Genomic DNA, 10345 nt, shown 5'->3' with positions numbered 1-10345 from the left:
GGGTAATTTTATTTCAGTGAATAATTTTGCTACTTAAACTTAGACAATTTCATTAAGATTTTTTTAGTGAAACTAAGTTATAAAAACGACTCGTTCTGAACTTCTGCAGTTTTGTGGCACCGCATCAACACATGACTGTCCACGTTTACACATCAGAACTGGACAATCAGATACTTCATCCGGACATTCATAGTGATGCAATAAGGAGAAAGCAGGATAAATGCTATTATTTCTAAGTCTCAGGGCACGTATTACAGAAAGTTAAGTCTCAAATTAAGATCTAGATTAAGTTTCAAACAGAAATCACCATGACTACTAAACAGATAGGACTCTATATTGGATGTTTTTGTAATATGGTCCCAGAAGAACCAACGATAAGAGTAAAATGTGTGTAAGTGTGTAAAACTGCTTCTCATACAACATGGAAAGTTTTTCAAAGGCAAAACAGCAAAATATATATATATATTTTTTTTTGCTGGTCTGAGAGAGTATAATGATTGAGAAAAACTAAAGAACTTCTGTAATAATATATTACATGACCCATTTACTGACAGTTTTCCATGACTGGACGTCTCATTAAAGAAGCACATTGTCTGTTCACAGGAGGAAAAGCGTCATACCATGCTCATCACATCGTATGTCAAACAGATACTGCAGTCAATCGACAATGACTACAACAATGAAACAAGCAAGTAAGAGATGAGACATAAACTACAGCAATTACTTTGGCAATCTTCTTTCTATAATGCCGATGCCATATATGGTGAGCACAATACATGCCGATAAAGACTTTGATAGGTTAATTACACCAATATACCTGAAATTCAAACTTAAAAGTGTTTGCTACTGTTGTAAGTGTTCATGGATGAAACCAACCGCTATACCCTTTATTGCCACAGACCAAATAACACCTCGTTTCTTCATGTGGAGAAAGCAATTTTGCTCGGGAAGTCTGGTAAACACAAAAAGGCCCTGCAGGTTTTGGTCCATGAAGAAAAAGATCAGCAGGCTGCTGAAAGCTACTGTTGGAGGACCTCTGCTGGACGAGACAGGAAGTTCACGGAGGGAATGTTTCTCACCCTGCCTCAAATCTACCTGGAGTCCAGTCATCGGATAATTGCAGCAGTGGATCTGCTGAACAAAAATGAAGCGTCTTTTGATTTAGTCAGTGTTTTGAGGGTGCTGCCAGACTCCTGGTCTCTGAAACTGGTGCTGCGGTTCCTGTGTGAATCACTGAGAGGAACGGTGCATGACAAAAGAATGAGAGGTCTGGAGATGAGCCTAGCCAAGGTGGAAACTCTAAGACACAAGCACGTCTTGGTGAGACATACTATAAATGAAGCCATTTACATGCAAAAAAAAAAAAAAAAGATCTAAAATATTCAATAAACCCAAACAGCAAAGCTAATGTTATTCTTCATGCTCCCAGATGGAAGCAACGCATGAAAAGAGGATTGACAGAGGATGTATTTGCCATTCATGCCAGAAACGTCTTACAGGGCCCGAGTTCCTGCGCAGGCCGACAGGAGAGCTGACACACATATCCTGTCATGGTGGAGAAAGCGGTCACTGAACAACAAAGACACTATTATTCACAGCTATTCACCTTTTAACTTTACATTTATACTGTTAGCAAATGCTGTTTCACTAGGTTGTCTACAATACAGGCAGTAATTACTTGGACAGTAAGGCAATTAAAAGCACAAATTGCTGAGAATAAATGACACATTCTAAGACACCAACAAAGCAGGCCACAAACACAAGCGGGAAACCCACAACAACTGCACTTATACTACACAGCAATATAGCTGGGATGATACTGGACAGATTACCATGTGAATAAGAATATAAAAAAATAAATAATAATAATAATAATAGTAGTAGTAGTATATTATAATCTGAGATGTAGACTCAGAATTGTGAGGAAAAATAAAACAGGTCAGATTTCTGAGCTTATCTCTCATATTTTTCCTTTCTTTGTATATATCTCACAGTTTTCTTCCTCAGAATTCCAAGAAATTTTATCTTATTTCTTGTCTTATTTTATCAAAAATGACAGAAAAATTTGTAATTTTGTGAAATATTATTACAATTTAAAATTGTTCTATTTTAATCAATTTTAACATTTTCTCACGTGATAGCAAAGCTGAATTTTCAGCATCCATTTCTTTAAACTTCAGTGTCAGTGAATCATTCAGAAATCATTCTAATATGCCGATTTGCTCATTATTATTAATGTTGCTTACTATTTCTGTGGAAAACATGATACATTTTTCAGGATTCTTTGAATAGATAAACAGCATTTATTTAAATAAATTAAAAAAACATGTAATATTATAAATTTCTTTACTGTCACTTTTGATCGATTTAATGCAACCTTGCTGAATAAGTATTCATATATTTCGCATTTCGCATATTTTGCATTATTTTACAGTATTTTTATCTTTTGCAACATTACAATGTATTGTACTTTCTCTGCAAATAACAGACATACAATTCAAGTATGAGCCAAAGCCTAGGCATGCCAATATAAATAATAATAAACTATTCTTTTCAACCATGTTCATTCATGCTTCATATAGATTCATTGAGGCTGTATGTCTTCTGACTTGGCTGAAATGGCCTTTGCATACTATGGGCCTCGACATGGGTGCTAGAGAACAAACTATATCATAAACAAGTCGACATCCCTTTTACACCCACTGGACTGGGTTGGCTCAGTGCTGTCTGCTTCTAGCCCAAGCATGGTGAGGAACTGGCAGCCTGACAAACCCAAGCTGTACACCACTTCAGGACATGGTACTCTCCAGACAAGCCACCTTATGTGGACAAATTCTCAGACCAGACTGTTTTGTTTGTGGACATGAAAAAAGAAATCACAAAACGCCTCAAATATGCTATCCACGTGAATCTGAATGTATACCAAACAGACTGTGATATGCCAAAGTGAATCACTGTTGCATAAAGTCTTCCATTCCTGGTATAAATAAATCTCTTGCTATACTCTTGTCGTATTGCACTAACTGGCTTTCATTTTATTGTTTACAAATAAGGCAACATTTAAAAAAAAGCTTTAACAAACTAAGATTGAGGTGCCAAACTATCTATTTGTATGTACATATCTAATATCTATATGGTATTCATAAGCTGTATTCATAAGCCAAATTAGCTAAAGGGATGCGTTTTGAGAGCAATTGGAGTGCATTTTTGCTATGCACTTACTGGCAAATCTTATGTAAACATTTGTCTAGGTCAAAAATGAAATAAAATGTAAAAAAAAAAAAAAGAAGAAGAAGAAGAAATATATAAAAATGGTGAAAATAAATAAATAAAATGACATTATTTTCAAAATTCTTATTGCCCCAATGCATTCAGGAATGTTACATTTAAGTGGAGATTCTATTTCAAATGAAAAAAGCAGGATCTGCATTCACTATAAACTTAATCAATTTTTTTTAGATTTTTATTTAAAAAAAAATCTAAACATTCATTAAGTTAATCAGTGAGTGCGGATCCTGCTTTTTTCTTTTGAAGTAGTTATGATTTTTACTGATCTACGCACACTAAGTATTGGTTGAGCGCCGTTATTTTTTATTTTTTGGGGGGATTTAATGGAGATTCTAATAAAATTCTAGCATATCAATTTTATCAGAATATATATATATATATATATATATATATATTCAATTTTTAATAAACATTCCAGTAGTGAGAATGAGATTTGTTTGCTTTATGGTCCCAGAAATAAATAGGTTAATAAATAGGCATCTGTTGTGTATGAATCACCCTTACTTTGCATTTGCTATGTGTGAAGTATGCTGCAAATAATGCACACATACTTTATTGTGCAATTGTTCATTAGGGCAAAAAAAAAAAAAAGTGATTACGCATAAAGTACGTCCATATGGGTCCATGTTCAGCAAAGATGGTATAATATTCAGTATGCACTTATGTGTTGACCACACTGACTGTGACTCATTCTGCCCCCAGTTAAAGCCGGCTGCTTATGTACAGGGCCGGGCCAATGGTCATTTGGGTGGACTCTGAGTTTACTTTAGGATCCCTCCCTTCTTTGATAGATGCCTCTTGGGACCTTCAGTGTTTTGACATTTCAGGACTAAGGAGACTACAAACCCACAAGCTTGCAGTATTGCAGAATTTTTAGAAGGTTTGATTTAAACTAGCTTCACTTGACATTTCAGGTGTTATTTATGCTCACCAATACTCAAATAATAAAGCAATCTGGTGCAGATACTTACTTATGGCCAGTCAGCATGTCCCCTGGAGAGTAGCTCAGGATCTTTAAAGGCTTCTGCACAGATGGTCATTTTACACATGAGGAAACAGGATGGATGCAAAAATCAACAGTTACAGAACAAATCGTGGTAGAGAACCAGTCATCTTTATAAATATCTACACCACAGACAGAGGAAAAGAGTAAAAACAAAAAACACATTCCTCTCGTGCTTCTAAATATAAAGGCGGACATCTAAAATGCCTGTGTTTACGTCAAAACATTTTAATTTAGAAATTAATTGGAAACATACCCTTTTTTTCCAAATGGAATCGGTTTTATACTTTATTTGTGTATACTTATGGCTGAATTTAATGGGGATATAAATGAAGTGCTGCCATTTTATGATTTAAGACTAAGCAAAATGTGTCATGTGACAGACTTTAGAGTAAACATTAGATTATTTTTACCATCTCAACCTATGATGATACTATATGTATAGAGATTGTATGTAACATTACATGTGTATAGTAAAACTTGTATCACTGACCTGCACAAAATAGGTAATTTTTTTTAAATAATAATAAAACTATATGTTGTATCATTATACCCTAATATTGTTCCCCAAAATGTATGCTGAAATACAGAAGTCATAAAAAAAATAATCGTCAATGATGTTGATGCAATATTTTTAATGGACACATACTAGACATACATTTTGGCAAAAGTAAGAATTACCTATTTTACATTTCAGAATTTAACATTTCTAATTTAAGTTTCTCATGCAAATTATTCAGAATTCAGAAGATTTGCAATTCGCGAGTCAACACACAATTCAAGGCACAAATTTTTCCTTCCATTTTGGAGCCACAAAGCTCCTCAACACTATGATCCCTTGTGTAACGATTCTTTAAAAACATCTACTTTTGTGTTCTAGGTGAACTATCTCTTTAAGAAAAACACAAAGATACTCAGTCAGCTGTTGGTGCCGGTGATGTCAACATGCAATAATCCTGTGGCATCTGTTGGGCATCTGAACAAAAAGACATCACACTGTGAGCGTCAGGTAGCTGCTTAAATACAACCATGGGAATTGAAGGAAGTGCATCTCAGCCACTTTTAGCAAATAAGCCACAAATGATTGCAAAATATTCTTTATGACGCATTTTTCTGGCCTCGGTGGTTACTGAGACACAAGGAGAATCTTACTTTGCAACCTTTGGATAGCAATAATGGTAAGGTACCAAAGAAACAAAGATAGAACCATCCCTAATTTGCAGTTTCCTTGAAGAGGCTAATGCTATATTGAGTAAACCCGAGAATAAATACCTCAAAGGATGATCAAAACATATCTATTTTTCAACCCCTATAAGCAACGCTGTCATTTCCATAGCTTTCTTTACCTTCGGTTTTGGAGCCAGGCCACCAGGGGATAGTCACAGCGTAGACCACTGGAGACACTGGGGGAGAGGCAAAGACCACAGGCTCCTACCATGCATCCTGGCTCCCAGACATGTGGCGTATAGAATAATCCCACAGCAGGGCATATGGGATTTGTTAATTCCCAGCACACGTTTTCTCTGCTTTGTCTAGCCGTCGTACCCTCACACAATGGACTGAATGCTCATTGGTAGCATGTTTGATGGCCATGCAATCAGTCTAATTAACATGTAACAATGGCAATGTCAAACTTCAGCTGCCTTCCAATTTGTCACCAGAGTGCTATTTAAGGGCTAAAATTAAATTTGTTTAGTATGCAGGAGAGCTATGCAAGCTGGCAAGGTGAATTGGCTTTGAAACTTGTAGTAAATGGGGCCTTTTGCATGCAGATGTTTTTGAGAATAAATATAGATTCATGAACACACCACCATCCTTGGAAACCTGTTTATCTTCTACTTACGGGTTATTAACATAACGAGCGGGACTGTAAGTACTAATGACTCCGTGAGATTGGTCGATGTCCATAGAAAACTCTTGGCTCAAATGTGTGAATTAAGGGAAAATGAAGATATCGAGTTTAAATGATATAACAAGCCATGAAATAAATATGGACATTTACAGATCTTGGAATAGTAAAACAATATTGTCATGCTGGCACTAAACTGAGTTTTTACTCAATGGTGGTTCCCTTGACTTGGTTTTAAACTTGAGGAACCGAGTGTAATATACATTTAAAGTTTTCCTAACCCTACTGCATCCCTGCTTCTGGGAAGGAAAGTAATTGCTTTTGCTGACTCATGGAAGTTCACATTATGGCATTGTTATCCTTGTTTTTGGTGCGTTATACCTCAAACTCTCTGCTACAGTTAAAAGTCCTTTTTAACCACTGAGGGTGGTTAAAACCATTTACCCATACCCATAATTCTATATGATTGTCCTATTTATATGTCATTGAATTTATTTTATGTATGACAACATAAATTCAGCATGGCTGATGAAAGTGGTCAAGCACAAAGTACTTGTTAATAAAGTAAAGTAATGATATGTAGAATAGGACCTAAGGAAAAATTTTATTCAGGCATTATATTTGTTGCAATTTAGTTTTCATACTTGAAACGAAACACTGCTCATGTGAAATTTAATGTGTAAAATCCAGTCATTCCAATCTGCAAATTCGGAAATTTCACTTGTGGATGAAAACTTTTCCATGCAGGTTTCATTCATTTTCATGCTGGTCACATGAAATGTTCATTTTCAAGTTGGTCAAATGAATTGCTGCGTCGTGCAACAACAACAACAACAAAAAAGAGTTAAGCACATGTCCTTGCCTTTAAAGAGGGGGTTCATTTTGGCACAAGTACAAATTGTTAAGAAAAGAAAAGAAAAGAAAAGAAAAGAAAAAAGCACATTAACTGTACACGATGAAAACTTTTCCATGCAGGTTTCATTCATTTTCATGCTGGTCACATGAAATGTTCATTTTCAAGTTGGTCAAATGAATTGCTGCGTCGTGCAACAACAACAACAACAAAAAAGAGTTAAGCACATGTCCTTGCCTTTAAAGAGGGGGTTCATTTTGGCACAAGTACAAATTGTTAAGAAAAGAAAAGAAAAGAAAAGAAAAGAAAAGAAAAAAGCACATTAACTGTACATGCAGAACAATGGGACAGCACATTTTCTTTTGTGATTAAGATCAGTACCTAAAAAGCAAAATCTGGTGCAAAACAAATTTCTGATAGTTCAGACAATAAAGCACTATTATGATGATGACATCCAATTAGATTTTTTAATAAAGTCTGCACTCTTCATGAGAAAAAGTTAGACATGTTCTGACCAACAAAATTTACTCGTAACCTCTTTTACAGCAACTCTGCGGATTCATTTGAAATATAACACTGTTGATTAAAGACTAAACATTCCTTGACATACACTTAAGAAACAGCATCAGCCATGCAGTAATTAGAAATTCAGTAACATCAGTTTACACAAATGAACACACCCAAACAAAATGTAGCTTGGTGGGAGAGAAACATAGCAAGCTACACATGCGGAGAAATTATGAGACCACCAATCACAGTTGCACAGTAAAATTACACGTGTCATCAATTTTCATAAAGTTCCCATGAAGACACCTGCTGAACCCTGGCACAACATATCACATCCGGCACCCTCTAAATGTAAAGAATGACCATTTATTTTATGTTATGGCTGATGAGAAAATCAAAGGATTTTGCTATTTTAAATGATTTCACAATTTTTAAAAGAATTTTACTATTTTAAAATTAAAAAACTTGTTTTTGTGTTTATGCAGAAGCAATTGTATCAATAGCTGTTCATATTGAATATTGTCCAAAACGTGGATCTCTCATAATTAATTTTCCTCCTCATCTCCAATACATCAAGCTGGTTTTAATTAAGCACAGTGGGTGAGTGTGTTTTCATTGAACTGCGCTACTCTAAAGAGTTTGTTGCCTGCGGAGAGATGTGACCTTAAGCAAAAGCAAGGTCTCTATATAAATGTCAGAAACACTATTGTGATTTATTAGTGGCAAAAAAAACAAAAACTGTGCACTTCAATTTCCAAGCCAAGCATATTACAGTTTTTTACGATTGCTTACACACTAAAATTAAACTTTTCCAACAATTAGCAAAACCTTACACTCAAGGAGCAAAACACAAGGCTAGATTTGCACAACTGTAAGCACATTGTCAGCTTCACACTATTTGCAAAACATTACACACAGTGATTTGCAAAACACTAAACACACTTGTATACATCAGACACAGAAGTATATCATGATGTCACTTCCTTGCAATTCCAAAGCACTGACTGTCAAATTACCACACCTATGAGCCAATCTGTTAAACACAGCCATCAGGTGCACAAACACATGATTGCTAAATTGTAGACACACCAATCAGGTTTAAGCACGTTTTTCTCTGCATGGCGGTGGAAGGTTTACGATCTCCAGCCCCAGGCTCAGGTACCCCTCATTCAGGCCATGGAGGACGCCTGTGACCAAGTCGACGCCGCAGCTATGCAAGGATGGATTCGACATGCAAGACGGTTCTTCCCACGTTGTCTTGCTAATGAAGATATTGCTTGTGATGTTGATGAAATTCTCTGGCCAGATCCAGCTAGGCGAAGAGATAATGTATAGTATGTTTACTGTAGTATTTTCTGTACAATATTGTCAGTTTTTTCAGATTATTTTTGATGTTTGTTATTTACTGTAATTGTAACCTGTACTGGATACAGTATTTTACGTTTGTCTGTTGTTTGCTGAGCTAACAGTGTTATGCACACTACTGTAGTAGCATGACAACTGGGACATGTTTTGTTGTGATTCTCCATGTTGACTGATTTGGGTATATGGAGAGAAATCAATGATATTTTCGTCAGTCTGCAGCATTGGTCTTGTGTAGGGTTTGGTGAACTATTGTATAGTTGCACTTTCTCTGTGTACTTCATTTACAGTACTCTAATCACTGAGAATTAGACTTGCTAAAAGTGTTTTAGGTTAGCAACAGCAGTGTGTAACTGGTTCAAAAAGATTAAAGTCATATGAAATGTGTGTGTTTCGTATGGTAACAAAATATTGTTTTTATAAAGTTGTGTATAGTTTTGACAAAAGTGTTCCATTTTGCAAATGATCTGAAGTGTTGTGCTACTTTGGTGTAGGGTTGTGTTAATTGTGTGTAGTGTTTTGACAAACCGGGCCCTGTTTTCAAAATTGTGCTTAAGCAATCGCAAAAACTGTAATGTTAGAATATGTCTTTGCAAGTATGCAAAGGTTTCAACCTGTAGTAACCTGTCACAGTTTAGGAATATCAAAAATAGCTCTTGCATATTCACAATAATGAGCACTTGGCGTGAAGTTGACTGTCAGCCACTTATCTCACATTAAGATAGATGGAGATTGAGAAAGCGCTGCTTTAAAAAGCACACGGCTCATAATGTCGGGCTCTGGTGCATTTCTGTCCTTTAATTTGGAAAGGGCGTTTCAGAAATGTCACGGAACTTAGAAAGATAATGGAGGGTAAATGTATAGATTACAGTGGATTTCCAAGGTCCAACGATATAATTTGGCTAATTTCAATGGAACAAACCAACAGCCGGAAGCCTGTAAATGTAGTTTAACACTAACAAAAATCTTCAATTGACTTTAAATGTTCAACTTTGTGTGAAAAAAACAAAAGGCACTTAACTCTGTGTCTTTCAAGTTTCTGACAAACAAGAGGAACATTTCTGAATTCTACTACAGTTTTTCTCAGTCGCTTTGGAGCATTTCTCAAATCATCCTTAATATTTGCAAAGTATGTGCATTTCTCAAAACAATTCGTACAAACAGCACCACACAATGGATTACCTGCAAAAGCCTGTAACTTACTCAAAATCTTTAGTTCATCTCTCAAAAGTAAGTATTTATGTCAATGAACATATCAGTGCCATCAGAATGAAAAGTACTTGTGTCATTGTTCACAAACAAGATAGTCAAAATGCTTAGTCTTGTTGTCAATATAACAGTGCACTTTGTTAGTATTACCTGAAGTAAACTATGGCAACATTTTGGATGACAGTTACTGAACAGTATGCCATATGCTTATGCCATATATCCATTTCAAAAGTACAAATTTACACATTACTGTATGTGGGATATTGATTGAAAG

General features: G+C 35.6%; 1 pseudogene; it reads left to right on the top strand.

The window, feature by feature from the left end:
* LOC107680751 (transforming growth factor-beta receptor-associated protein 1 homolog) overlaps positions 1–1573 on the top strand; it is an 8526-nt pseudogene extending 6953 nt beyond the window's left edge.
* The last annotated feature ends 8772 nt before the right edge of the window (positions 1574–10345 follow it).

This window comes from Sinocyclocheilus anshuiensis, unplaced genomic scaffold (assembly GCF_001515605.1).
Source record: "Sinocyclocheilus anshuiensis isolate Anshui unplaced genomic scaffold, SAMN03320099.WGS_v1.1 scaffold869, whole genome shotgun sequence".
Taxonomy (NCBI): Eukaryota; Metazoa; Chordata; class Actinopteri; order Cypriniformes; family Cyprinidae; genus Sinocyclocheilus; species Sinocyclocheilus anshuiensis.
This window is presented reverse-complemented; position numbering and strand designations above follow the sequence as displayed.